The 26,445-nt window shown below is 40.4% G+C and overlaps 1 protein-coding gene across 3 annotated transcripts in view; it reads right to left on the minus strand.

Moving 5' to 3' along the window:
- The window catches only part of LDLRAD4 (low density lipoprotein receptor class A domain containing 4), a 288,224-nt gene that overhangs the window by 261,587 nt on the left and 192 nt on the right, over nucleotides 1-26,445 (minus strand). The gene's annotated exons all lie outside the window — the stretch shown is intronic.

Here is a 26,445-nt window from a genome sequence, read left to right on the forward strand (position 1 = left end):
TCAGCAAGTTTGCTGATGACACAAAACTGGGAGGAGTGGCTGACACACCAGAGGACTGTGCTGCCATTCAGCGAGACCTGGACAGGCTGGAGAGTTGGGCGGGGAGAAACTTGATGAAATTTAACAAGGGCAAGTGTAGAGTCTTGCATCTGGGGAAGAACAACCCCATGTACCAGTACAGGTTGGGGGTTGACCTGCTGGAAAGTAGTGAAGGGGAAAGGGACCTGGGGGTCCTGGTGGATAGGAGGATGACCATGAGCCAGCAATGTGCTCTTGTGGCCAAGAAGGCAAATGGCATCTTAGGGTGCATTAGAAAGGGAGTGGTTAGTAGGTCAAGAGAGGTTCTCCTCCCCCTCTACTCAGCCTTGGTGAGGCCGCATCTGGAATATTGCGTCCAGTTCTGGGCCCCTCTGTTCAAGAAGGACAGGGAATTGCTTGAAGGAGTCCAGCGCAGAGCCACAAAGATGATTAAGGGAGTGGAACATCTCCCTTATGAGGAGAGGCTGAGGGAGCTGGGTCTCTTTAGCTTGGAGAAGAGGAGACTGAGGGGTGACCTCATCAATGTTTACAAATATGTGAAGGGTAGGTGTCAGGATGATGGAGCTAGGCTTTTTTCAGTGATATCCAGTGATAGGACAAGGGGCAATGGGTGTAAACTGGAGCATAGGAAGTTCCACGTTAACATCAGGAAGAACTTCTTTACTGTAAGAGTGACAGAGCACTGGAACAGGTTGCCCAGGGGGGTTGTGGAGTCTCCTACACTGGAGATATTCAAGGCCCGCCTGGACAAGTTCCTGTGTGATGTACTGTAGGTTACCCTGCTCTTGCAGGGGGGTTGGACTAGATGATCTTTTTAGGTCCCTTCCAACCCTTGGGATTCTGTGATTCTGTGATTCTGTAAGGTGAGAGTTTTCAGGTCTGGGCTGGATGTCAATAAGTAAACCACAGGTGAAGATCAGCTGTAACAGTTTCTTTACTTGGAAAGTGAGAAGAATTAAACCAACTAAAATATAAGAGAACCCCTCACCACTATTTCTGGATATTTTTTAATAGTATGCACACTTTTTCAGTTATAATTCACTGCTCCCATGTTCTGTTTTTGGTTTATCCATCCGTTTCTCCATCTGTTTCTCTAGCATCCTCCTCAAACCTTCAGCATTCTCTCGGACAATCTTTTCCCTGCTCTCCTCTGCTCATTTTCCTTCCACTTACTCCTTCCCTCTACTCCTTTACCATACACAGCAGCTTCATGCTCGCCACCTCCAGCTGTTAGCACCTCACTTAAGTTTCACCAACAGCAGAATGAACTTGACTAATTCTCACTGGTCTCTGACAGGTCCCTGTGGATTATCCCACAGAGTGACCCCAGTTTTGCTGAGCTGCTAGTGTGCAAACTGGCACTAGGAAGACAGACCTGAAGCGCAGAAGGAGGAGGAGAAGCAAGCCAAGATAAGCGGGAAGGCAGACGCACCCCATATTCTTCTGGGGGCTCTGTCTGTACTGCAGATGCTGCCTTACACAGCTTATCATAGGAAGCAGTACGTGAACAAGAATCCTGGTGCTTCAGACACTTTCACTAAAGACTACCCAATTAGTTATCAGAAGGCTAAGAAATTACCATAGGCTGTATTATAGCAGGTACAGGTTTAATATTTACACATCAGTGTAATTTATTATTATTTGGGCATTGGGAAAAAATGCCCAAAAGGCATTTTAGAACTTTCTATCTGTACTTCAGTATTCCCTTTCCCTCTGTTACAATTCCAGAAGATGGAGACATGCCACTGGCTCTGATCCATCCAAAACCACATGGGTCCTCTATATTCCTAACAATATTTATTGACATTTTGATGGGGCCACTCTTACTAAACATGAGAACTACGAGCTACTTATCAGTCTGTGTGACAGATGGACAGAAGTCTGCTTTAACCAGCCATTCCAGATCCATTTCCACTTTTTATATGACAGCATATGTTGTTATTTACTGGGAGTGATTGCACAGGTTACTGGCTAACTTTACAGCAACCTGTTTGGGCTTTTGTTTGTTGGCCTAACTCTCAGGCAACGTGTATTTCTGCATTTAGCCTGATGGCTTAAAGTAGAAATAATTCTACTAGCCTAGTCATTTCCCCTGTTAAACAACAGAAATCCGGGGATTTCCAGATTCTGCAGGTCTTCAGGACCCACCATCAGTCTACATTTCTACCACAAGAACTTGCAGTGTAATGCTGACAAATTGCATAGGAGGAAGAGAATTAGAAGTTACGTATCTATCAGCTGCAGCCTAAGGTACCTACATGGAAGCCTGGCATGACTGAAGTCAATGACCAACATCGTGTAGATCAACTCCAGCCAAAGGGGATTTTTTTTCCATCTGTTTTTAAGTCAGTTACAAAAAAATTACCATCCATTACTGTCATGCAATATGGTGGGGAAAGTTATTGTGCTATAGTTATTCTTCACATCACCCATTCTCCCACACCACCCTTCCCTCAACTCCCTCCCAAATCCAGCTACTTCCAGTTGCTGACACAATTAAACAACCATTTTTACAATACTGGTCCCATACTGCGTCATTTACAGAGGCTCCTTGTTTCTAAATAGGGTTTTTTTTCTTGTTATTTTTCTTATAAATTCCTCCTACTACCTCCTGCGGTTTTTTACATGCAGACAGGACTTAGGACCCCTGGAGAGGCATTTTCCCCAAACAAATGAGTGCTCTGTATTCACATACATCTGGGGCAGAGCAAGATCACAGAACACATACATAAGTGCTCCCAAAGTGCTGAAGGTGAGATTCAACTTATCAATAAATCATCATTTAAGCAAAGGTTATGCTCTTAAACAAGATGCTACCAAGTAACACATAACATGGTACCACTGCTAGATGGAAGACTGGCTTCAGCAGCACAGCTTGCCTGGGTGATTTCCACCCCGACTGGCCACGCCATTCACAGCCTCCACATCTGCTTGCAGGGCTGCAATCAAACTGGACAGCTGGAAAGATCCGCATTAACAGTAACTCCCTTCCTATTCCCACTTGGAGGGCTTGCCTAAAACCAGACCCTTTCAGGAACCCACCTTAAAGCACAGCTCCAGCAATGGTTAACCACCAGCCTTCAGGTCTTCCCTCTAAGAGGGACTGTAGCAAACGGGTGAGACCTCACTAAGACAACACTGACCATTTTCTTTCCTAAATTCATGCTCAGAAGTACTTCAGCTGATTTGTTGCATCTGAAATACTTTCCAACCCAAAGGAATCAGTCCAAAGCAGGTAACCAAAGGGAAAATTTCAGCTCCAGCAGCCCACATTTTGAGAAAGTTACAAACAACTGAAACAGCCTTGCCTAACTGAAAGCAACAGGCAACCTCAGCTACAGATGCTCAGTCTGCTATAATTTGAGCAGATATTTTCCCTTTATACTGATTTATATTTAATATAGTGTTATATTTTTGCATTTTTTGCTCCTGAAGATCACTAGAAAGTGTTTTATGCAGGTTATTGTTATAGCCGCTTTTTATCTGAAAAGTATTCTCTCAAACTTGATTTATATTAGTCATAGAGTCATATAAACTAAAGAATTAAGCATAACCCAGAAGACTTAAGTTCTCTTTCCATACAACTTAGTTATCTTTTCTAAGACACTAAGGTCTTACGTATCATGACAGTCCAAAAAAACAGTCACCTATAAAAAACAAAGATGAAAAGTTCTATTCAAGATAGAGACAGTACCTCTAACTTCTGTTGAAGGCTGTCCTGTTTTGCAGCCATTCAAAGAGAAGGACAGGCAAACACAGAACTCTTCTTTCCTGATTAAACCCAAATTTGAGAGGATTCTCTCCCATAAGAATTTCTCAAGACAGATTCTCAGCATGGCAGTCAGTGTTCAAAGCAGGCAGCCAAAGGACAGAGCTCCACCTCCATCTCAGAAGTAATAGAAATGCCAATGTCCATACAGTGAAAAGCAAGAGCAACTGACAGAAGTCTAACACTTCCAGGTGTAAGAGATAGGGGGAGTATGTAACCTGAAGGTTATCCTCCAGAAGTAAAAGAATGTAAACTCAAAACCTCTACCTCTTATCATCAGCTTAATAGCCTTGACTATTGGCTTTCTCTTCATTAACATCGCCAGATTTAAGACACACATTTCAAGACAATATGAGGAAAACTGTTACCTTTCTACCATGACTTTAAATGAGAGAAGACATCACAGTCTGAGTAGCAAATCCCCAAAGCACCTCCCACCTCTGCAATTTTATGTAAAATAATCTGCAGTGATTATTCACAGTGCTACAATTAGAAAATCGACACCAATATGCCTTTGGGCTACTTCTCTGGACATCAGCAGTTTTACCAAAGAGTCTTCCCTTCAAGGTTCAGCAGAACAAACCACAAACAAAGGGGTTATCAGAGGCATCCAAGGCATAAATCAGATATTCAAGACACCTCCTGTAGCAGGCAATAGAATGAAAACAGGAATGGACAGCAAGGGGGGCTTCTAGTCTGAGGCAAACACAGGCAGTGCGTCAGATCACACCCCAATCATCTCCAGTGATACGTGGTAGAGGAACAATGTACAGCTGAAAAAAGGCATTCTGTAATAAAAGGGCCTCTGTCCAAGCAGATCTTTCACAATTCCAGTAGTCATGTTACCAGCATATGTGATTTTAAATACAATGTTCTTTCATAAATACTTGAAAAAAATAGCTCCCACTGTTAAAACTCTTCTAAAACCACAGATGGAACCACAGTAAGTGAGCTTGTCCAAACTCATTTATACTAACTCCCACTCTAAAATGCAGTCCCACAGAGGCCCTGACTATAGAGGATGTCTTCACTGTTGTTTAGCAGTTCTTTCTCTCCACTCCAGAAAAGTTCCGGAGGTAACTCAGACTCTTCTTGGGTTTTTGTGCCATAACTGAACATGACATTTGCATGTAATTTCTGATACAAATTCTTCATGCTCCTCTAAAGCACTTTATCCCAGTGGAACAACTTAATGCTGAGCCACTGTCCTGGGTTCAGCAGCAGCAGTCATTTTTATCCTTCTTAGTAGCTGGTGCAGTGATTCTTGGCCTGGGAACAGCGCTGATAACACCAATGTTTTTAGTTGCTGCTCAGTAATGTTTACTCTGACCAAGGACTTTCTGAGTCTCATGCTCTGTCAGAGAGGAGAGGAAGCTGGGAGGAAGCGGAGACAGGACACCTGACCCAAGCTAGCCGAAGAGGTATTCCATACCACAGCATGTCATGCCCAGGATGTAGAATGGGGGCAGTTACCTGGAAGGGCTAGATCACTGCCCAGGTCGGGCTGGGTATCGGTTGGCAGGTGATGAGCGGTTGTATTCTCTTCCCTTGTTATTTCCCTTATCATTATTATCATTGGTGGCAGCAGCAGTGATTTGTGTTATACCTTAGTTACTGGGCTGTTCTTATCTCAACCCATGGGAGTTACATTCTTTCGATTCTCCTCCCCATCCCTCCGGGAGAGGGGATGGGGGAAGTTGGGGAGTAAGACAGAGACTGCGTGGTTCTGATTTACGGCTGGGCTTAAACCACAACAGTTCTTTCTGGCACCCAGTGAGGGGCATGAAGGGTTGAGATAACGACAGGTGCATATGTGTATATATGTGTACATACATGCATCTGATGTGTGTGCATGTATACACCTATATACATCACATATAGATATGTATATATATGGAACCCGCATCTCTCTGTGCTGCCCAGGCTACACTGCAGTGGCTATTCACAGGCACGATCCCGCTACTGACCGGCACAGGAGCTTTGACTGCTCTGTCTCCTGCTGACTGCTACTGCTGAACCCAGGACAGCCAGAACTGCTGTTTCTCCTCAGAACGAGGATCAGAATTTAAGTTCCATGTTTTGAGGTTTATTCACACCCTACACTGGGAAGAAGTATTAACACAGCAGAAATGCTGTGTAGCTGTCTGCCTCTTCTTGGGGGAAAAAAAGCTGGGGGGTGGAAGGGGGAAAAAGGTGGGAAGAAAAGAGGGGGGAAACAAGGGGGTAAACAGATAAAAGTCTAATATTCTATTTCATTAAAGTCTGTATATTGTTCATATTGCTGAAGTATATAAACGCTTGCCAGTGTCCACTAAGTGCTAGCTAATAAACACTGGGTATGTACCTTTCATCTCAAACAGAACTAGAATGGGCCCACTGAAATATATGAAATTAAACAGTAAAAGCTAAACGGACGACGGAGAAAACAGTTTTTTCCAGCGCTACCAACTGTCAGATTACATGCCACTACTTCTATTAACTCTCAACCACAAAACAAATCATATTGGAAATTCAACTTTTTAAATGGTTAAGAGAGTAAGTGGGGGAGCAAAAGGAAATATTAATCTTCTAGTGGAGGAAATCCCAACGAATCTATTACTTGGCTCTCCAAGCAAAAGGCAGGGTTCTTCTGAAGCACACATAGTACGTCGTATTGCCATGATGATTCCCAATCAAACTGAAACACACTCCTGAAACTATTCTATGATTTTAAATCTTAAATTATTGTAATGTAAGGAAGAGCCATTGCAGTGCAAATAAATAGTCATCTTTTCAGAAAACTAACACAGAAAACACATTTTATTACAGAAAAAAAAACCCAAAACATCTAAAATAGATACAGATTAACTCTATTGTAAAACTACTGTGTCACAGTGAAGTCTGAGCTCTTTGTGCTACAGATCTAAAACACAAACACATTTGTCTTGAGATCAGTTCTGAAACTCAAGGGCAACTTTGAGTTTTTAAGAATTATGATACACTTGGACTCATGGTTTCTTTAGTTATCTATTATTAGCCAGAGTTTAGTTGTCAAGACAACAGTTTCCACTTCTACAAAACGCTTTAACTGTAAGCAAAATGTCACATTCAATATCAAAAGTTCACCAGACTGCCCCTGCCTATAGCCAGGAAATAAAGAGTATCTCCTGGCTCAGGCTGTCACCAGAACAATGGCAATCAAACACAAGGAGACTGGGTGTTTCTAAAAGATCACACCCACCTGGTAGAAACTGAAGGATTCAAGGTGCAAACCACCATACACAAGATCTGCTGCTGTACTTAGCTTCTGTACAGTATGCTACTACATTGGCCACTCAGAAGCAGTGTATGCTATGAATGTATGTTGCAATAAATTGGATTTTACATATTAGAGGTATTTTAGGGTATGACAGAAACACCCCAGAAAACATCATAGTGCAATGAATTTGTATTACCACAGAAATGGAACTCGAAGGAACACAGCAGGTAGCTACTGAAATATCCCATGCAGCAATGCAGGAAAAAAAGGAACGCGCTCCCAGAAATTAGGTCAAGCCTCGTATTGTGTGAGAAAGTGAATGGACACCTAGACATATTTTTTTGACTACGTGACGTAAGCAAGTCAGCAATATACGAGTCACACCCGAGAAGGTGTAACCCACAAGGTTCTTATATATCCACAAGTCACCACTGGGAAAGCCTGACAATATGCAGTTTAGTTTTTCAAAAAAACAAGTTCCTTAGGATTACATGGATTTCCTTACATTATTTTCCTCTTCAAGTATTTTGTATTAAAATAACCCAAACCACACAGTAGACCAATGTAACAAAATACCGTGGATATCCCCTTTCTGGTCCCAGACTCAGACTCTTCACTGTGTAACTGTTCTCATGTATCCAGACAAAAAACACACAGCTCCTTGGAAGGGAGCGATGTAACCTGCTCCCTCTTTCCAACCATCTTCAACTTTATGTGAGCCATAGACTGAAACAACAGTCTACACAAAGCATTCTTCCCACCCTACTGGTGTTCATTCAACATAGGAGAACAGAAGAGGACAGAGGGAAGGAGACTCACCAGTAACTGTGCACAAAATACTCCAAAGAATTTAGAGTCAGTTATCATTAGTCACTTCATTTTAAAGAACCATGTGATTTTTCCTTTCTATATTATATATATAATATATATATATACACATATCCATGCATATACACCCCCCACCACAGAGTCATCATCTTCCTTTTCATCACCTTGCCTCTCTAAATACATGCTTACGTTAACTTTGGGAAAGCAGCTCTACCCAAACCCCCAACCTCAGATGCAATCCTTCCCCCTTGATGGCATGCCTCATAAAACATACAGTATTTAGTCAGAACACTAATTGTGTTGCAAGAACAGATAGCAATAAGCTACCTGAAAGTGTCAATATTAGCTCTTGTTAGCTCAGTCTGCAGGAAACCAGAATAGCTCACTGGCAGCAAAACGAAGTGGAGAAGGAATGGCAAGTAGGCAAGAGAAGAAAAGAACATCGATGCACAAATAACCTCCTCAGTATGCCATACTGAGGGACATGTGGGGAAGGTGTTCGGCAAATTGGAAGCAGTCCTCTTGAACAACAGGCATTTTTGTCAAGCTTGCATTTTCAGGGATACAAGTATTGCTGCCTGCATCCCTACGTTGGAACAGCTCCTCACTCAGCCAAAGCATCAGGCACCCATTTCTCAAATTTAAATCCTCTTAATTAGGTATCTTGGACTCTCCTATTTAAATACTAGGTTTTAATTCTATCTCACAGGTTATTTTTAAGATGCAGCAAAGTAACCCCTGTAATGTCTAAACTAATCATTTTGTTTGCATTAAACACTGATAAAGGAAAAGAAACATCTGAATAGATTAAGTTTCCATATTTACTTCCAAACACAGTTTGAACCCTACACACCATGAAGGAAGGTCACAGTTGCCTGGGTTGTTTTTAGCCATCATTTCATACTAAGACTTCGCTAAGATTTATTTATTCATAGAATCATAGAATAGTTAGGGTTGGAAAGGACCTCAACATCATCTAGTTCCAACCCCCCTGCCATGGGCAGGGACACCTCACACTAAACCATCTCACCCAAGGCTTCATCCAACCTGGCCTTGAACACCCTCAGGGATGGAGCACTCACAACCTCCCTGGGCAACCCATTCCAGTGCCTCACCGCCCTAACAGGAAAGAATTTCCTCCTTATATCCAATCTAAACTTCCCCTGTTTAAGTTTTAACCCGTTACCCCTTGTCCTGTCACTACAGTCCCTGACGAAGAGTCCCTCCCCAGCATCCCTATAGGCCCCCTTCAGATACTGGAAGGCTGCTATGAGGTCTCCACGCAGCCTTCTCTTCTCCAGGCTGAACAGCCACAACTTTCTCAGCCTGTTTTCATACGGGAGGTGCTCCAGTCCCCTGATCATCCTCGTGGCCCTCCTCTGGACTTGTTCCAACAGTTCCATGTCCTTTTTATGTTGAGGACACCAGAACTGCACACAATACTCCAGGTGAGGAGTATGTATTTATTGTATTATGTATTCATGTATTTATTTTAACTAAAAGACATTGCATTTTTCAGTATCATACTTTGCATTTTCAGTATAATACATTGTAAGCATCATACAAAAATTGAAAAATGTCAGCATTTGACATTGCAATTTTTGATCCCTAACAATGAAACAAAGCTCTTAGATGCTCAAAATACACTGATTCTTAAGTATAAGTGATAAGCAGTATTATCACACTGTATTAATACCCTTGTGGTCCTGGTCTTAGAAAAGAAGAATCTTTTCTACTCAAAGTCTTTTTCTACTAACTATCTTTTTCTATATCTGGCATAACAAATATAAGAAAATCACCACAGATCTGTGCACACTGCTAGAATTATTTTGCTACCACTTCTCTTCCAAAGAGCCACATTCAAAAGATTTCCTAGCTGCTGGGATCTTTCCATGCAGTCTACTAACCTTAAAGCAGACTTTGTTGTCCCCTTATGTACACCCCAAAACATAAAATACCAAGGTAAGCATTCCCAACACTTTATGGGAAACAAATCTCAATGCGTTCAGTAACCCTCCTCACATCAAGAGGACCTACACTTGCACAGACACAACATGTAATAGCTTAAAACATGAAGACACGTTTTCCCTCACAGCCATGAGCATAAGTACAAATTGGAGTATATCCCACACTTTCTATTATGAACACAGACTTAGGTATAAAAGAAGAATCTGTCTAGAGAGCAGTCAACACATTTTCCCGGTTATAATCTCGCTTGTGAACAGTGAGCACAGCCAGCCATCAAAGCAGTACAGGACTCCTGCAGAGTTGGGACCAGTAAATGTGCTTTTCCAAAAACCACATATAGGAAATACTTAATTTATGCTCAACCATCCGGCAAGTTGAGCAGAACTGGGGAGGGAGGAAACCCATGTTTTATAAAGAATTAAACTAAAAAACCTAGAAAAGTACTGACGAACAAAAACACACCACTGTGTGTCACCTTATAGACACATTTCCATCTCTTCTGCTTTCCCTGTTTTCATGACAACTTGAAGTTTGGGTCAGGAAGAGGCTGCTGGGGACTTCTGGTTGTTCTGGGTTGGTTTTTTTTAAATTTTAAATACAGAACTCAAGCCACAGGACCAGACTGATGTCTTCCAGTGAGATACACAGGATTGTCCCCCTGCAACTTGTGTTTGTCTCCCTTGCAGCCTTTAATGAAACTGACAGCAAAGTTGGTGGCAAACAGGCGGCAAAGTCTGCCACTTCTCTGCCACCCTGGCAAGGTTTCTTGCATTAGCAGGATGACACGAGCTCTACATGCCACAGAGTCCAAAGTGACCTAACTCAAGCAGGCTACTTGAATACTCACAAAGTCAAGTCCAGACCCGGCACCCAGGAAACTCTTACTTAGCTAAAATTCCCAAAGTTTGTGGAAATGGAAAAGCAGTCTGAACAGCAGTTGGAGGAAAAAGAAGGCCTAGAAGTCATTCTGGTGGTTCTGGATGGCAGATGGCCCTCTACGCCAGCCAGTTTAATTAAATAACGTATGGAGAAAGAGCACGTAAAATAACACAGGAAATGGAGGCTTGTTCCTTCCTTGAACACTTGAGATGTCACGAATCTGACAGCTGCTCAGGCAAAGAGAAGAAAAAGAATAACTGCTTTTTTTTTTTTTACAAAGTTATTATAAGCCTCTGCAACATATACTTCATGTTGGGCTGTTTCATTTGCTTTTTAAGTCCTTGCTCTAGTTCATACTGGCTTCCAAACATTCATGAACTTTCAAGTTTCCTATATGTTACCTTCATTTTAAAAGCTCTAGACCAAGGAAAACATGTTTGTAAAGCTAACTGATGCATTTAGATGCATTATAAGCGTGTTTGGGTTTTGAGTTATCCATATTGCTCTATCCCGTTTTTCAGTAACTTTCAATTATACAGGCGCACTGTATTTGTACTATTTACCTTTTATAGGCTATCTAAAAATAAGATTAAAAACAGCTATAATTTTTAATTTCTAGAATATTAACAGACAAAATGACATTTTCAGACAAGCTAATAAGTGCCCAACTACTATGCTTAATTTAAAAAATGGAAAAAAAATAGTATTTCATGGTCAGCTCTTTGCAGGACAATTTGGCACTACACAGAGAACACAGTGCTCACAGCACAGGCACAAAAGAGTGCACAGGAGATTGCAAAATGATACTCCTGCCACTTTTATCAGTCTGGTGGGTTTACATTCTGACACGGTTTTGGTGAAAACAGACATATCTGATTACAACATGACTTGTTTATCCAGCAGCACATAAGGCTTTGACTGTAAAAGTGACATGCATGTAATTTACTTTGATATGAAAAACCTTCAATGAAAAATAATTGTCAGCAATCAGACAGATAAACAGAAAGCAAAAAGGTGGCTAATTGCTTGGCAGACCTAAAGAGCAAGTACTAAAAAACAAAGTGAGTGTTTTTGTATTGTCTACCACTTCTAGTGGGTCAGACTTCAACTTGATAACTCACTATAGGTTGTTCCACTACTGGAGATAAGACACCGTGTGCACCCCTAACTGTATATTCAAGGTCTAGCCCACATTGACCAATGTTGAAATAAGCTGTTGGGTCTTACATCATTCAAGCCTACTGCACATTCAAGCTCACAGAAGAAATTTCCAAGGTGAAAGTCAAAGACATTCCTCTTTTTCTCTTATTTTCCAAGCTTTTTTCTCGTAACTTAGGTAGCATAAAGATTATAACACAAAATAGTGCCAAACAGAAAACACTCAGCATCAAGCACAAGGACTTTTTAAAGTCAAATATTGGTATGCATCCCCTTTGTTGTTTGGTTGTTTTTTTTTTAACTATTTTTAATATCCAAATACAAAGACAAACTATCACTGTGACACCCAAGCAACAGCATTCCAGAAATTACTCCAGGAAGACGTACCAACATCCTGTATCCCCTTTATTCTTCAGTCAGCATATGTTACAAAGCTATCTTAGTACACATAAATCAGAGAAGACAGTCCAATTTTATGTTAATTACTTCAGCAGAAGTCAAGCACGTAATTTTTTGTAACACAACACTTCTGCATAACTGGACAAGAACACTTAATGACAGGAAAATCATACATGCATCAACACATATGAAGTGCTAGAAGAAGGAAAACACTTGGCTAATGGGAAAAAGGACTTGATATAGCCAATACTATGCTCTTCAGAAGCAAATTAATAATCTCAGTTTATTATTAGCCTCTATTTAAAGTGAACAGACACATAAAATGGGTCCAAAACGATTAGGTTTCTGTATAAGTCTTCTTCCATTTGTAGGAATGGTGAAACTACACAGGATTAACAGCAGGTAAACAAAACTGGGAAAATTAGCAGTAGGAGAGATTCAAAAAACCAACACAAAAAATGAGGATCTTGCATAGTGCCTGTATATGTAAGAAATGAAGAAAAGAAGATTAATATTGCTAGCTATCAAGTCTAACGATCCATATTCAATAGCTTAGGCCAATCAGGAAGATAAGTCATCTATATAATAATATGCACTCTTACACAGTGAAACCAATATGAAGAAGAATAAAACAACAGAACAGAATGAGGGCTCAGAACAACAGAGTTTTAGTAATCTCCCTAATCAAGTTCCAAATTTGCAGTGGAAATGCAAAGTAAAGGAGTTTAAAAACAAACGAAAACAACAACAACAACAAAAAACCACTCACCAAACAAAAGACACCACCCCCCAAACAAACCAATGTAACTAAATAATAGAAAAACAAAGCTCCCAAACAAGAAGTTTCCAGTTCTTGTCATACATACTCCTGTGGATCTCTTTTCCATCAGAAGATCCAATGCATCAAAACAGAAATATTTCTAGTAAAGTATCATTCTGCTGACACTGATCATGAAATAAAAGCTGAAATAGGCATTTTATAAAGTAGGAATTTCATAATATTTCATAACATTATAACTTTCCAGTCTAAGTTATTTTTTCATTTATTTTGCATGGTATCATACAAGACTACAGAACGCATTGATCCACTATGAATGCAATTTTCGTGGAAAAGTGCAAAAATACTTTTATCATTCTGTTTTAAAACAATCAAGTTTTCATACAGGAAGCTTTCCAGCAAGACGTAAAATCCCTTTGTCACTAAAAGCTTACTCAATGTTACTCTGACCCATCGGACTCACCTCTAAGAGGCCTTCTATGTTTTTGTAAGATGACTTGGAACAGATTCTTTGATAGTGTTTTATTTAACAATGGATAGTAGCCCTGTGGCAAAAGGAATACAAACAAAACCAGATACATTCTTAGCAGCTGTTTCCCTTCTCAGAAAGTAAACTCCAAGATTCTTTATTAATTGCACAGACAACACTTAGAAGAGAACATCTCAAGGAAACAAACCAATGTTGATTACTTTAAACAGATGCAACAGCTTCCAGCTACTCATGAGATGGCAACTCCCACTTGCAGCAAGAGTTCATGTCAACTCTGCTCTTTTTTGGCACTTACTCAGAATCTTTAGAATTAAGGTCCTCTTTTTTCACACTTTATTTTCTTCCACTTGACCTTTACTGCACTTCTGTGCAAACACAAGCAACTCAAAGCATCCGAAAAAAAAAATAAATTTAAAACTGAGTTTTGACAATGAAGATTGAAATAACAAATTTCTAGTTTCAAAATTATTTCTTCAGAAAAGCCCTGGCTCCATTACTGCTGGTTGGACTATATGAACTCTAGAAGGTTCCTTCTGACCTGAATTATTCTATGATTCTCTTTGTCTTACTAGCAGATGAAGTAACAGTGAGTACAGTTTACCTCTTAGATCTCTGTTTTGCTTCAACAACTGTACACTGCTCCATGGAATTGTCCTGATTTTACTTTCAGGTACCTTTTCAGCTTAGAGCTGCTACGATGCCCACACACAAAAAAACCCATTCACACCTGTAAGAAGAGAGGCCTCTAGTGTACAGCCAAGAAACAATTTTTTTCTGTGCCTTATTTAGGACCGGCACAGATTAATTTTTTTCTTGGAAGTTCACCAAGTATTGTTTTTGTTTCATGTCCACACATTTTTAAACAATGACTGTCAGGTAAAATTTACCACACTCAATAGACAGAACTGTGTTGGCTCCAATCAATACAAACAGCTCTATTTACAAAAAGCTCTCAATTCCCACTGTGCATGCAAACTCCCTTGCAAGATATGAATGAAGATTTACTGATGGACCCAATTGTATAGCAGGTTTGTCTGAATAAACATATGCATTTTTCCACATTAAATTCACCAGATTACCTCAACACAGATTAATGCAATTTCCATCAGCATAAAACATTTTATTCATCTAGATTTGCATTTCTCCTGTTGTTTTGCCTCCTTCTCAACTCAACTCTGACTCACAGACAGACTAGGAATCAGATCAGCCTAGAATTTGCAACAGTGACTTGGCCTACATGGACCACAAAGAAATGACAGAGCATCTGGAGAAAAAAATATCGATGACAGTCAGTCCTGATGTGCTTTTCTTTACCACAGAAAGAACAAACAGTGTCTGAAGTTTACAGGGCTCCTCTTCCCACAGTACATTTCAGCGGGAGCTCTGACTTTGCAGGACCATCTGAGAATACAAATATATAGAATGTGCATATTGAAGACTGTGAACCCCTTAACCTTGAATAAACATCTGTTAGACCCACTAAGTGAAATAATCACCTGGTTTATTCCACATAGCTATGTAAAATGTTTACATGACAATTTGATCTCTGACTGCTACAGGAGGAAATCCTCACACAACTGCCATGTGCTAAAATAATACCCTAAAGTAGTAACAGCATGATTGGATTTCTACATGCATCTAAGGTCACCCAGGTCTTGCGTGTAGACTGTTGATCCCTGTGCCACCCAGACACCTGCACTGCATGGACAGGGCTCCCCGCACAGGAAGGCTGGCGCAATCTCCTAAGAATGTGCTCACTCAGAATTTGGGAGTGCAACATCCTGGAGTAAATAGATCAAACCCATCAAGCCACAAACTCCCTGACATTCTCCAGAATGGGCAGGGGTTTTTTTCTCCAGAGCACGGACGTTTTGGTATTAATTTGAACAGGGAGGAAAGCTGGAGCCTGCTATGCAGAAACATCTAGTCAAATAAATACGTCATTAAGCTAACTAGCTACAGGATTGTCTAGCAGATGGATGACATCTTGGTTGCTAGTGGAACACTTTTCTATAGCCTTGTTTGAGGCAGACACATATGGCTTTCCCAAGCATTGATGCAAGCTCCCAGATGGACTAGATCATTGCTGACACCTTATTATAAACCCTAGAGAAGAAAGAAAGAAGCACATTTTTTGAATCACAACAGAGGACTCTGAGATATTCAGACTTCCTAAAATTCAAGTTTACAACAGAGTATCTTAAATTCTTTCTGTTGAAAGAAGCTACTTCTAACCAGGTACAGAAATGCTTTATCAAGGGTGATTAGACGAGCCTTGAAGAAACCTAAGAAAATCCTTAATGTAAATGTGTATCATTAGTACATATATGGAGTTACAGCTCTAAGGATGCAAAAAATTATCTGCTGTGCAGCTGTTACTGACACCAAAGAGCTTCCATCTGGAATTTCTTGATTGGGTTGGAAGGGAAAAGGAAAGAAGAGGAAGCCACTTAGACATTACAGAGACATGACACCTCTGAAATGTCTGCACCTAAAGAACTACCAATGAAAGAAAGAGAGAGAAGTCTAGCTACAGGAGCAACTGGAAAGCTAGCAGAAATCTATGGCAGATAATAGAATCGGTTGCATGCAGCATTTGTCTTTTGGTAGGTGCTGGAAACACCTGAGAATATCTCACATGCAAGGGGACTATGTTATATTCCACACACTAAGCTCAGAAACAGGATGATGACTTACTATATGTTTTCTCTTGTCTCTAGTATCTGTTATACCATGTAAACCAAAAAAAGTCAGAAATCTCATCAGCCTGTGACAAAACTACTCCATTTCAAAAACATGTCACTCTCTGACCCCAGAAATATATTAGGAATTCTGTACATTCATGAGTCAGGGAAATACTTAAGTTACTAAAATTTAGCCGCCTCCACTGCAGTGGCCATAAACATAACAAGTATGCAAACATCTTGGAAGCATCAGCTAAATGTACAGCAGCTAATATATTGTAACTCATTTGCCTCTTTCTTTTCTAAAAGGACAACTGTGGTTTTGGTATCAGATCTGTTCCCAAGCTTTCAGTCAGAGCTTTTAGCGTGGTTTTATCTTCTTGACCAATTGAAAGTTCAGAAGGTTTTTCTTATAGGGAGAATACAACAATCTTTGAATCATCCTATATAATAGAACGTTTATAAATAAAAAGACAGGGGTATCCTTTTCCTCTTTAAAGAAATAATATAATCCCTACCTCCATCACATCATGGACCTCAACAGGAATGTCCAGGTAAAATCTCAGTTTTGAAAGGGTCACTTAAAAAAGGGCATAGGTAGAACAGAATTTCCATCTATGTACACCACATTTGCAAGCACTTTAATTGGACAGTTCCTTTTCTCTGCAATACAACTGTCCTGGGGGAAAAGTTCAGCTGGACAAAACCAGCAAAAAGATGACAATTATCTCACTTCTTTCTCAGAACCCTGAAGAATATAGGCTCCACCATTCACTTTGACCTGCTGAAATATAAAAGCTTCACGATAATTTTGCTTTTATGTAAATTTTCCTATGCAAGACATAGGGAAATGCAACTTGCACACCTCTGTGGTCAGGGCTGACATGACAGGGCAAATTAAAGCCTTCTGGCAACAGAGGCTTTGGCTCCCCTGAGGTACTCCTTCAGGTGAACTTCAGACTGAGAAGAAAGGGGAAAAGAGATATTCATTGTCATGCATGAAAGCATAATGAAACACAGCTCAGATCAAACTTAGCCAGTTTCTGGGCTGCAAGATAATTTTCCAATATTATTAATTAATCTCAAAGCAGGCAAACGCCAAAAAATCTCCTAATTTTTTACCAACTGAAAGCCTCAGTTTTACAACTGTCAAAGAGAACAGATTTTTTTTCCCCTCAGTTCCACTCTTCAGAGGACTGACAGTTTCAATACGCAGATAGAGAGGATCATTCCAGGCCCCCAAACCTGAGGTGGTCCACAGTGAATTCTTCAGTCTTCAACTTTGCAGAAGACTCCTCATGCAGGCTGTTCAAGGAAACCAGACGTTCCTAGAAACAAAGTGTCCCTGGTCACAAAGTGCAATCCTTGGCAGTCCGGCTCCATGCCGAGGACCCTGAAAACACCAGGCCTCTGGCCAAAACACGGTTCACCAGGAATCAAAGACAGGTTGCTTCTTATCTGATTTCAGGGAAAATCTGTCACATCTAAATCATTTGCAATGAAACATCCCAAGTTCAATGAACTCCCATTTTCTGAATAAATTATGGTCACCTGAAAGTTTGCAACTAGCTCCATCTAAGATGCCTCAAGAGCAGCATTATGAAAACTAATCAATAACAAGGGACATGGAGGAGAGTTGAGATCAGTCAGGTAGGGTATAAGGCACTGAAGTTAAAGCATGGTAAACATCTAAGACAAGAGGCTCTCATTTATACACAGATGGGTTTAGATCGCTGTAATTTAACTTATGTTCTGAATAATGTTCTCATTCAGATGTAAAATTACCATTGATGGATTCAAGCTAAATATATAAGGCTGCTCCACATTCAACACAGCATTCACACACTAGTTTAACATACTTTAACATATACATCTTGACTCAACACTTCAAGTGATCTGCTTTGGTGTCTCCATGTAGACATGATTAAAGGCTTTTATCTCCAACCTCTAACAACACCCAGGGGAAAACAAGGAATGGGAAAAGACAGACTGTTGATGGTTGCATATTCAACTGAAGAACTCCTTTCAAAAGACACTTTCAGAATATCCTACACCTCTAACTCCCACTCTACAACCCATAGAGGCCCTGGTCTTCCTCTCTACATTTCTTCTAACTCCTCTTGGTTTGCTATGCTTTTTTAAGTAATTTCAAACAAAATCAAAAAGACTCATGAACTAAATGCTTCTTAACTCATTACTATGCATTATCATCACTAACGCACATCAGCACTATGGTACTTTTTCCCTGAAATTTACCTACTTGGCCAGCCACCACCTAGGAAAAAAGACCAACCTGCAGAGAATCATAGAATCGTTAGGGTTGGAAAGCACCTTAAGATCATCTAGTTCCAACCCTGCTGTCATAGATTATTGGAGCTTTCTACTGTAGAATCTTTATATTATTCCAGTCATTTTCATCAAAAGGCTGCAAGGATCATTAGGTCAGAACAGTAATTTTCACCTACAGCTGTGGGTTAGAATCCTCATCCCTGTACCCACTGCAGGTGACCTCCTCTTGCAACTAAAGAGATGTTTAACTCCCTAATCCTTGGGACATTAATCCCTACACTAAAAAGTGATACCACTGTTGCTATCAATCTAATAAGGCGCTGTAAGAATAAAGATATTTGTAAAATGCTTTGATGAGAAAGCTTTGCCATAAGGTGCTAAGTAGAACAGGTCAGATAAAGCACACATTTGACAAACATTGGCAGTATTTCTGTTCATCAACAGATGGTAGCTTTAAAAAAAATATTATTATAAGCTATATGAAAGCAGGCACCAAACACTACCTGTATTCAACACTGTGCAAGCTGCTTTGATTGGATAGACAGATCACATGTTAGGCTTCCCAATTAAACAAGGATAACTCCAAATTAAAGCCATTTTAAGCGAAAATTTGGTACTTGCAAAAAAATTAATCTCAAATGTGCCATTTCTAAAAACCTGTTATGAAGGTTATTAAAACAGTAAGGGGAATGTGAAAGGATCACATACATGGAAAACATCCTTGGTTGAAATATTCACTTCCACTACCCATACAAGTTTGGTGAGAAATCATAGTCAACACAAAGTTTTATAAAACAAAACACCTACACATGAGCTGCACTGGCCAACGGAGGCTATTAGTCAGGCCAAGTCTAGTTTTCGTATGACCAGGTGCAATCTTTAATTTAGGAGTGCTGTGTCTTATCTGCATGCACTTTTACAAACACTCCATTTCATTTTGCTTAACACCAGTTAAGCAAAACCTACAAAACCAGTCATCCACTAAGGTGAAATTATAAAAAGAAGAACACACTCCAATTTGGTATTTCACAGAAGACGCCAGTTCAACAGCTATGGAGATTAAGTTAGGCTATTTATAAGTGTTCCTCACATCTTCTCTCCCACACCTTCTACTACGCTCCTCAACTCTGACCCACAGGGCAGAAGCCAGGCAACTCACCTCTGTCTTATGAAAATCCCAAGCAAACCATGGCAAACGTCCAGTTGAAATTCTATATAATACAGGCCAAAATATGCTCTATGAATTAGCATCACTTCACTCAGTAACTAATGATTAAGCAAAAGCAAAAAATGAAGCAATACCATTTACACCCAACAGTTAAGAAACACTGCTACATTTAGGCAATTACATAAAGTACATCCCTACTAGATAGAGGGCTAACAAATTCATAGTAATTCTTGCTTCATGTGTCATTAACACCTAATGGAATGTTTTAAGGTGTTTACAAGTCCAAAGTAATAATGGATCACTCTTAATTAACACACAGTAAAAATTTCATGAAAGTCTCAGTGGAAGAAGGAGGTTGTTAAAGAGATTGCTTCATATCTTAGTCACAGACTGCCCCCTCCTTTCCCTCTGTGAAACGGAGAAGAAGTAGGTTACAGGTATGAGAAACCAAAATAATAGGCTCAGCTACACAGCATAAAGATAATAAAAAAAAAAAAATCACACTTTTTCCTTCTAATAATCTTTGAAATCAAGAAGAGTGGAAGTTGAGTTCAAAAACTAGAGCACTGTTTGAAGATGCTTGCAAGTACTGGATGCTGAAAATTAAAGGCGAAGCACAGTAGCCTTATACTGGTAAATGCCAGATAACATTAGCAGGTGAGTCAACACTTATTTTAGAATTCTGAGTAAATATCAGGGTTTATCCAGAAGAAAACACTGTTTTCCAGTCTTCCCTCAACATGGAGCGATTCTAGATTTTACTTCATTAAGCATTAACATTTGTTCTAAAAGAAACTCTAACAGAATTCAGTATTGTCTTCTAAAATCACAACTTAAATACATTCAGTGGTCAAAGATTAGGACAGAATCATTCAAACCTCAAGGTGCTTATCATACAAACATGTAAAAAAATCAAATCACCCCTAAAAGCCAACACATCTTTTACAATTTCAGAACACAAAACCAAAATTAAACTAAATACAACAAGAATGGGAATCTCTAAATGTGCCTCTTACAGGCAATAGCAAGTTCCATACTGCGACTATGTTTTTTTCAGAAGCAGATTTCGTACCAGTTTTCAACAAAAAGCATACCGGGGTGTTTAGCATGGAAGAAACCAAGAGCACTAGGAGATGGAAACACAATGAAATTCCTACAGACACTTCATCAACCCACTCCATTCTCATGTGCAGCATTTGAGTAGAGGACCCTTCCTAGGAGATACTGTTCTGCCTTTTAGAACAAATCCTAAACACATGGTAGCTTAAAAATGTGGGTACAATGTCCACCACTCTCACCACTTGTTTTCCCTGTCCCGTAGATGGCTAGGAGTCAGTGTCAACACAGATAAAACTTTGCAAAGGTCCCCTTGCAACTGTCAAAACACACTTGCCCTTTTTTCCACTACAACCATCATTAAAGTCAAATGACTTTAATATTTTCATTTATCATCTCAGTGAAACCAAACAAAATCATATAGGAGCATCGGGATTACAATTCAGTCCCACCAAAAAGTACACATCAAGTAGCTGCCAGTATTCTAATGAGTAAAATTCCTCTGGAGAGGAGTAGTTCTCCAAAACTGTAAAATACACAACTGAAACTTACACTGAAAAGCAAGTAACAAGCACGCACATTTCCAATTCAGCCCTGCACAAAAAAAAAACTCCCTCCTAGGAGAATTATTTAGGATGTAAAAAAATATTTTCAGTCAAGCCTACCAACAGAACGCTTATTTATCAATTTATTTACATAGGAATAATGCTTTTTTGGCTGGGTAGGGGTAAGACTAAAACCTGGGGAAAATGATGAAAAGGTTTGTGCTTTAAATGTCTGAAATAATGTTCAGTTCAGATATAACTAAGTTTGTTTTATCAGTTTCAACCTTTAAGACTAAATATTTGATTCAACACAAAACAATGTATTCTGTTTATAATGGCACTCTAATGGAAAAATGCCTCAGCTTAGCCTATGACATACTTTTTAACAGTTACCTAACCATCAGAGAGTCTGTTACACCTGCAATTCTACTTAACACGTCACAAAATATAAGCAGAGTGGCATCAAGCAGAGCCACACACCACAGGTTTATACTTAGCTTAAATGTTCTAACAGCAGTAGTTTATTTATCCCTGCCATGTAACTTTAACGGCCTTTGTGTGTGGATGCTGGCAATCACTGATTTCCATTGTCCCCCAAATTGTCTAATGACATTTTCAAATGCTTTTTAGTTTTAGCAGATAATAAATCATAAAAATCACTAACATTTGCCATCCTCTACTGGCACTCTCCTCAAAAAATAGCCCCTCCTAACTCATACAGTACATTCATAATGAAAGGTATTCCTGTGAGAACACAGCTACCTCGATGCAGAGTATCCAGACTCCTGCACCCAATGACCTTCCAAAATCCAGCGGTAACGATTTCTGATCAGTTCCTCTGCAAGATGCAGACATTAAACATAAATTATGGGTGTGGATGTGTCGCCTTCCCAGCCCTCTCCCCACCACACGCAATTCCACCCCCAGCTTCTTTGCTGGTTTTCATGCAGATTTGTGCCAGACATTCAGCACCCTCATTAAGTGGTGTCTGGCAACCTGCCTAAGTTTTAGTGGGTCCTGGGAATGCCAATATATTAACCAGAGGACTTTCTGCATACCCTTGAGAGATTTTATTCTAGAAAAGTCAACCATTTGGCACAAAGAAAACTTACTTCAAATGTAGGAAAGCTCTTCACTGGCAATGAGAACAGAAATTGCATTTAGATTCTTCTTAATTTCTGTCTCCTATCTGAAAGGGAAGTTTGATGTAGAGCAAGATCATCCAAACATGGTTTAAAAAGTCAGGCTGCTGTCTGTAGTAGGATTTTAGAGAAAAGAAAGTCAGATAGGAACAACACAGGCACAGCACAACATCAAGAAAATGATTCATTTTCATTCCCTTGTCTCTTGTGACCAAAATAATCTTAATCAGGGAGATTAAATTTACCCGTTATTATGCTGAGTGATAATGAATGGTGATACAGGGACTTGCAAATTTCCACTGCTTAACTAAACAATAAGAAAAAGCATTTAGTAAAATTCATCTACATCTACCATATTCCAAATACGCTAAATCAAAGCATACGCTACTGAAATGCATATATTAAATAAATATAGATGATGAATATAAAGCCGTTTTGCCAGCATGAAATACAGAACAGACTGTAATGCTGTCATTACTTATTCACCTGCAAGCATTCTTTTGACTGCAGTCCCCTCACTGCTGCTATTACTCAACTGACAGTCTCAGAAGTAAGCAAATAAACTCCTCTCTAAAGTAACTTAAATTTCTCTTTCAAATCGGATGTTCAGAAGAACACAATGGGGAAAAAAGGATCAGTATCTTTCCTTTACTGGAATATTCTGCCTGTGTGGCACATAGAAAAAGTTGAAGTACAGTGGACAAATGTGTCATTATTTCATTCTGAGACCATTTCTGCAGATTTGTATACCTAGAGAATCCCATTCATTTCAAGACGTTGCTCAGGTAATCTGCTATACTTTACATATTGCTACCGATTATTACTAGAAAGTGCTTCGAACTGACATTTACCTCAAACTCATCTTGGTTTGTGCAAAAACTTGCTGACTTCCTGATAGTGGCTCCAAAAACTCACAATCCATTTAAAATGACCAATTAGCACCAGAGATGTAGCAAGAATCAATTAAAACCAATTCAATTCAAATGTTTTAGCGTATGTATTAGAAGTCTGGCAAAAGTAAGATTATGTTTGGTGGGAAAGAAATTTTTAGCTATCTAGGCTGCCTTTGCTTAGATATCAACCTTCTAGGCAAGACGGCTATTCTTAAAAATAGCTGTCAACTGAGAGAAGAAAATGTATATGTATGAATCATTTCACTACAGGGTTGGATTCCCAGCAACTGATGCACCACTGTTCTGGCATCGGTGCCTCTAACGAGCAGCTGATACTAGCTTGGTGCCATTGAAGAATTTCACGGTTACCACAGAACCAATCTGCAGGAAAATTCATGCCTAAACTCCTAGAAGTGTCTGCGTTCTGTAACTGGCAATTCACTTGCAAGGAGCTGTTTTAAACTATTAGAAACCTGAGAGAAAAAAACTTTTCCAAGACCACTCACAAGTTAAATGCATCAAACCATGTCTGCTGATGCGAGAGCTGTTGGGCAGGCACGCGCTTTCTAACACTTCATTTCTCTTTGAGATTATATCAAGTTGAATTACTTTTAAGATCCCTCTCTATTATTTCCACAATCATTTACTTTTTTCTGGCACATCATATCCTTAAAGTATTCCAAACTATTTCAGACAGCGTCACTGAAACGCAACTAGTTCTTGGTGGTAAGGCAGCAGTCACTAGACAGGATACTGCAGGCAGCTGTGGAAAACAGAACTAAATTTTGGCCAAGAAAATCGGAGACAGAACTTCTCTCCCCTACCCTCTCCCACAACCACCCACCCCCACAAAAGACATGGTACCTTCAGTACACAGAAAGCTAGCAACTCATCTTTTCATGTCTTATGCAGAGAAAACAGCATCTTACTACTTAAAAATAATTAAACGCATTGTTTAGTTCTAAATTCTTCTACTGTCCAGTGTTTTTTTCTTAACAAACTCACTACAACTATGCTTCAGTCCTGAATCTGAATTTCTTTCTGCTTCCACAAGTTCTCAAGCCTAAGATGCTGAAGACTGAAATTCAAACTTCATCAGTCAAACGCTGCCTAGTGCCTGTAATGTTTCAATTAACATAAACCAATGGCCTGAAATATACTGTCACACACCGTTAACTCATTCTGCATTATACATTTATCATCATTTAGGCCTGCACAGGCATCTGAATTTACTGGAGAATACTGATATGCCTTAAGCGCATGCAACAATGATCTTCACATACCTAAAGAGTCAGAATTAAACACGTTGCTATAAACACAGATTATATAAAATTAGGTATTTTTACTTCTATACATAACTGCATATAGTTGACATGTTCCAATATAAGTTGTCCTCTCACTGGTCACTTCACATATAACAGTAACTTAATACCTGGTGCTAAAACACCACTACAGCTATAGATGCTCACAGTACCATTACTACATCTGCTAATATGGACTAGTGGATGCTGATTAGATTGTTCCCCACCAGTGCACTGGTTTTCCAGTGAAACTTCCCCTTCCATTTACCACCACTAAGCCATAATATTTATATGCTCATTAGTGGAACCACACACGTGTGCACCACACGCACAGTTATTCAATTCGACTCGATAGTGAATCCATCATGTGTTATTTGAGCAAGTCCGGATCATCACACAGAGCAGATTTACCAAAACATTAACATAGAAATGAAATTGGAGGGCACAATGAAAGTTTTGTATAACCAAAATACTCGGAGCTTGAAGGATAAAAACCAAAAGACATTTTCCAGAGAGGAAGATTACTGTACTTAAGCAGCATCTCTGGTCTTACCCCATCTATGTCTACCAGTAATTGCCCCTTGGGCTTTCTCACCAGCAAAAACTCTCTCCCTTTTCGGCTAGCCTGAGATATACATTGCTGCATACATTTCACTCTTCATGTTTTGTGGTGCACCTTTCCAGTTCACAAACATTCTAATACAAAATTATTTTGTCTGTAAGAACAGACAAATCTCTTAAGAGCTCCTTCCTGACAAGAAGATGCCTGTGTTTTAGATCTATAAACTTTTCTAACACCAAACACTATTTCTAGTACCATATAAAATTATTCACCAGATTTCTGTTCTCTCACACAACCATTGTTTGCTATTCAGAAAAGGTTCTGAACGACAAAGAAAAAAGTCCCACTAAAACCTTTATCATTCTAGGTGTTAAGATCACGTAACAGAAGTTACTTTTACATTTTGCCTGTTTCCTGCTTACTCTTTAGAGAACTTAAACCTACCCACAACGGTGTGCCTGTCTCTGCAGCGAGCATCAGCTCACAACCTACGCGTAACTACCTACCCACCTATTTGATGGATAACTTGGCAACACCATTCACAAATTTGGGATGCGCATATTCAATGCAAACAATGCAGGCAGACGTCAGGTACAGAGAGGCAAAAGACAGACTTCTGCTGGTAAACTTTCCTTAAAAAACAAGCAGCTGGAACAGGCATTTCCCTAAATGTAGGTCACTTGCGGGCGAGCCTGGCAGCCACGCTGCTGCTTCTCCTCCCTGTAAAAGTTGCCCGCTTGGACCCGGGCGCAGTCTCCCGCGCAGCCATCTCCGTTAGAATCCGGATCTCTCCCGCACGGCCACCGGGGCTGCCCGCCGCTCTGTATCGCATCAATCCCGAGGCCAGGCGAGGTAAGCGGCCAGACGGAGCTAAGTGTTTACTTGCGAGCAGCCGAAGAGGACGTGCCGCACGCTCCCTGCTCCCCAGCGCCCTGCCCGCCTCCGCTGCGGGGGTCTCCCCGCCGCGCTGCCAGTCCCCGCTCCTGCCCCGGCCGCGGGGTGCAGCGGCAGGCAGCGAGCGGCGGGTCTGCCGGCGGGCAGGCCGCCCCCACGAACGCCGCTACCTGTCACCGCCGCCTCACTCCAGCCACCGCCGCCACAGAGCCCCTCAGCAGCACCCTCCGCTCCCGCCGGGGCACCTGGGGGGGGACCGGGGGGGAGAGCGTTCAGCCTGGCCCCGGCAGCGGCTGGGGGGGCTGGGGCACCCCCGCCGCGGGAGGGAGTGCGGGCGCTGGCGGAGTCCCCCCCCCGCAGCCGCC

This window comes from Lathamus discolor, chromosome 2, assembly GCF_037157495.1.
Source record: "Lathamus discolor isolate bLatDis1 chromosome 2, bLatDis1.hap1, whole genome shotgun sequence".
Classification (NCBI taxonomy): domain Eukaryota; kingdom Metazoa; phylum Chordata; class Aves; order Psittaciformes; family Psittacidae; genus Lathamus; species Lathamus discolor.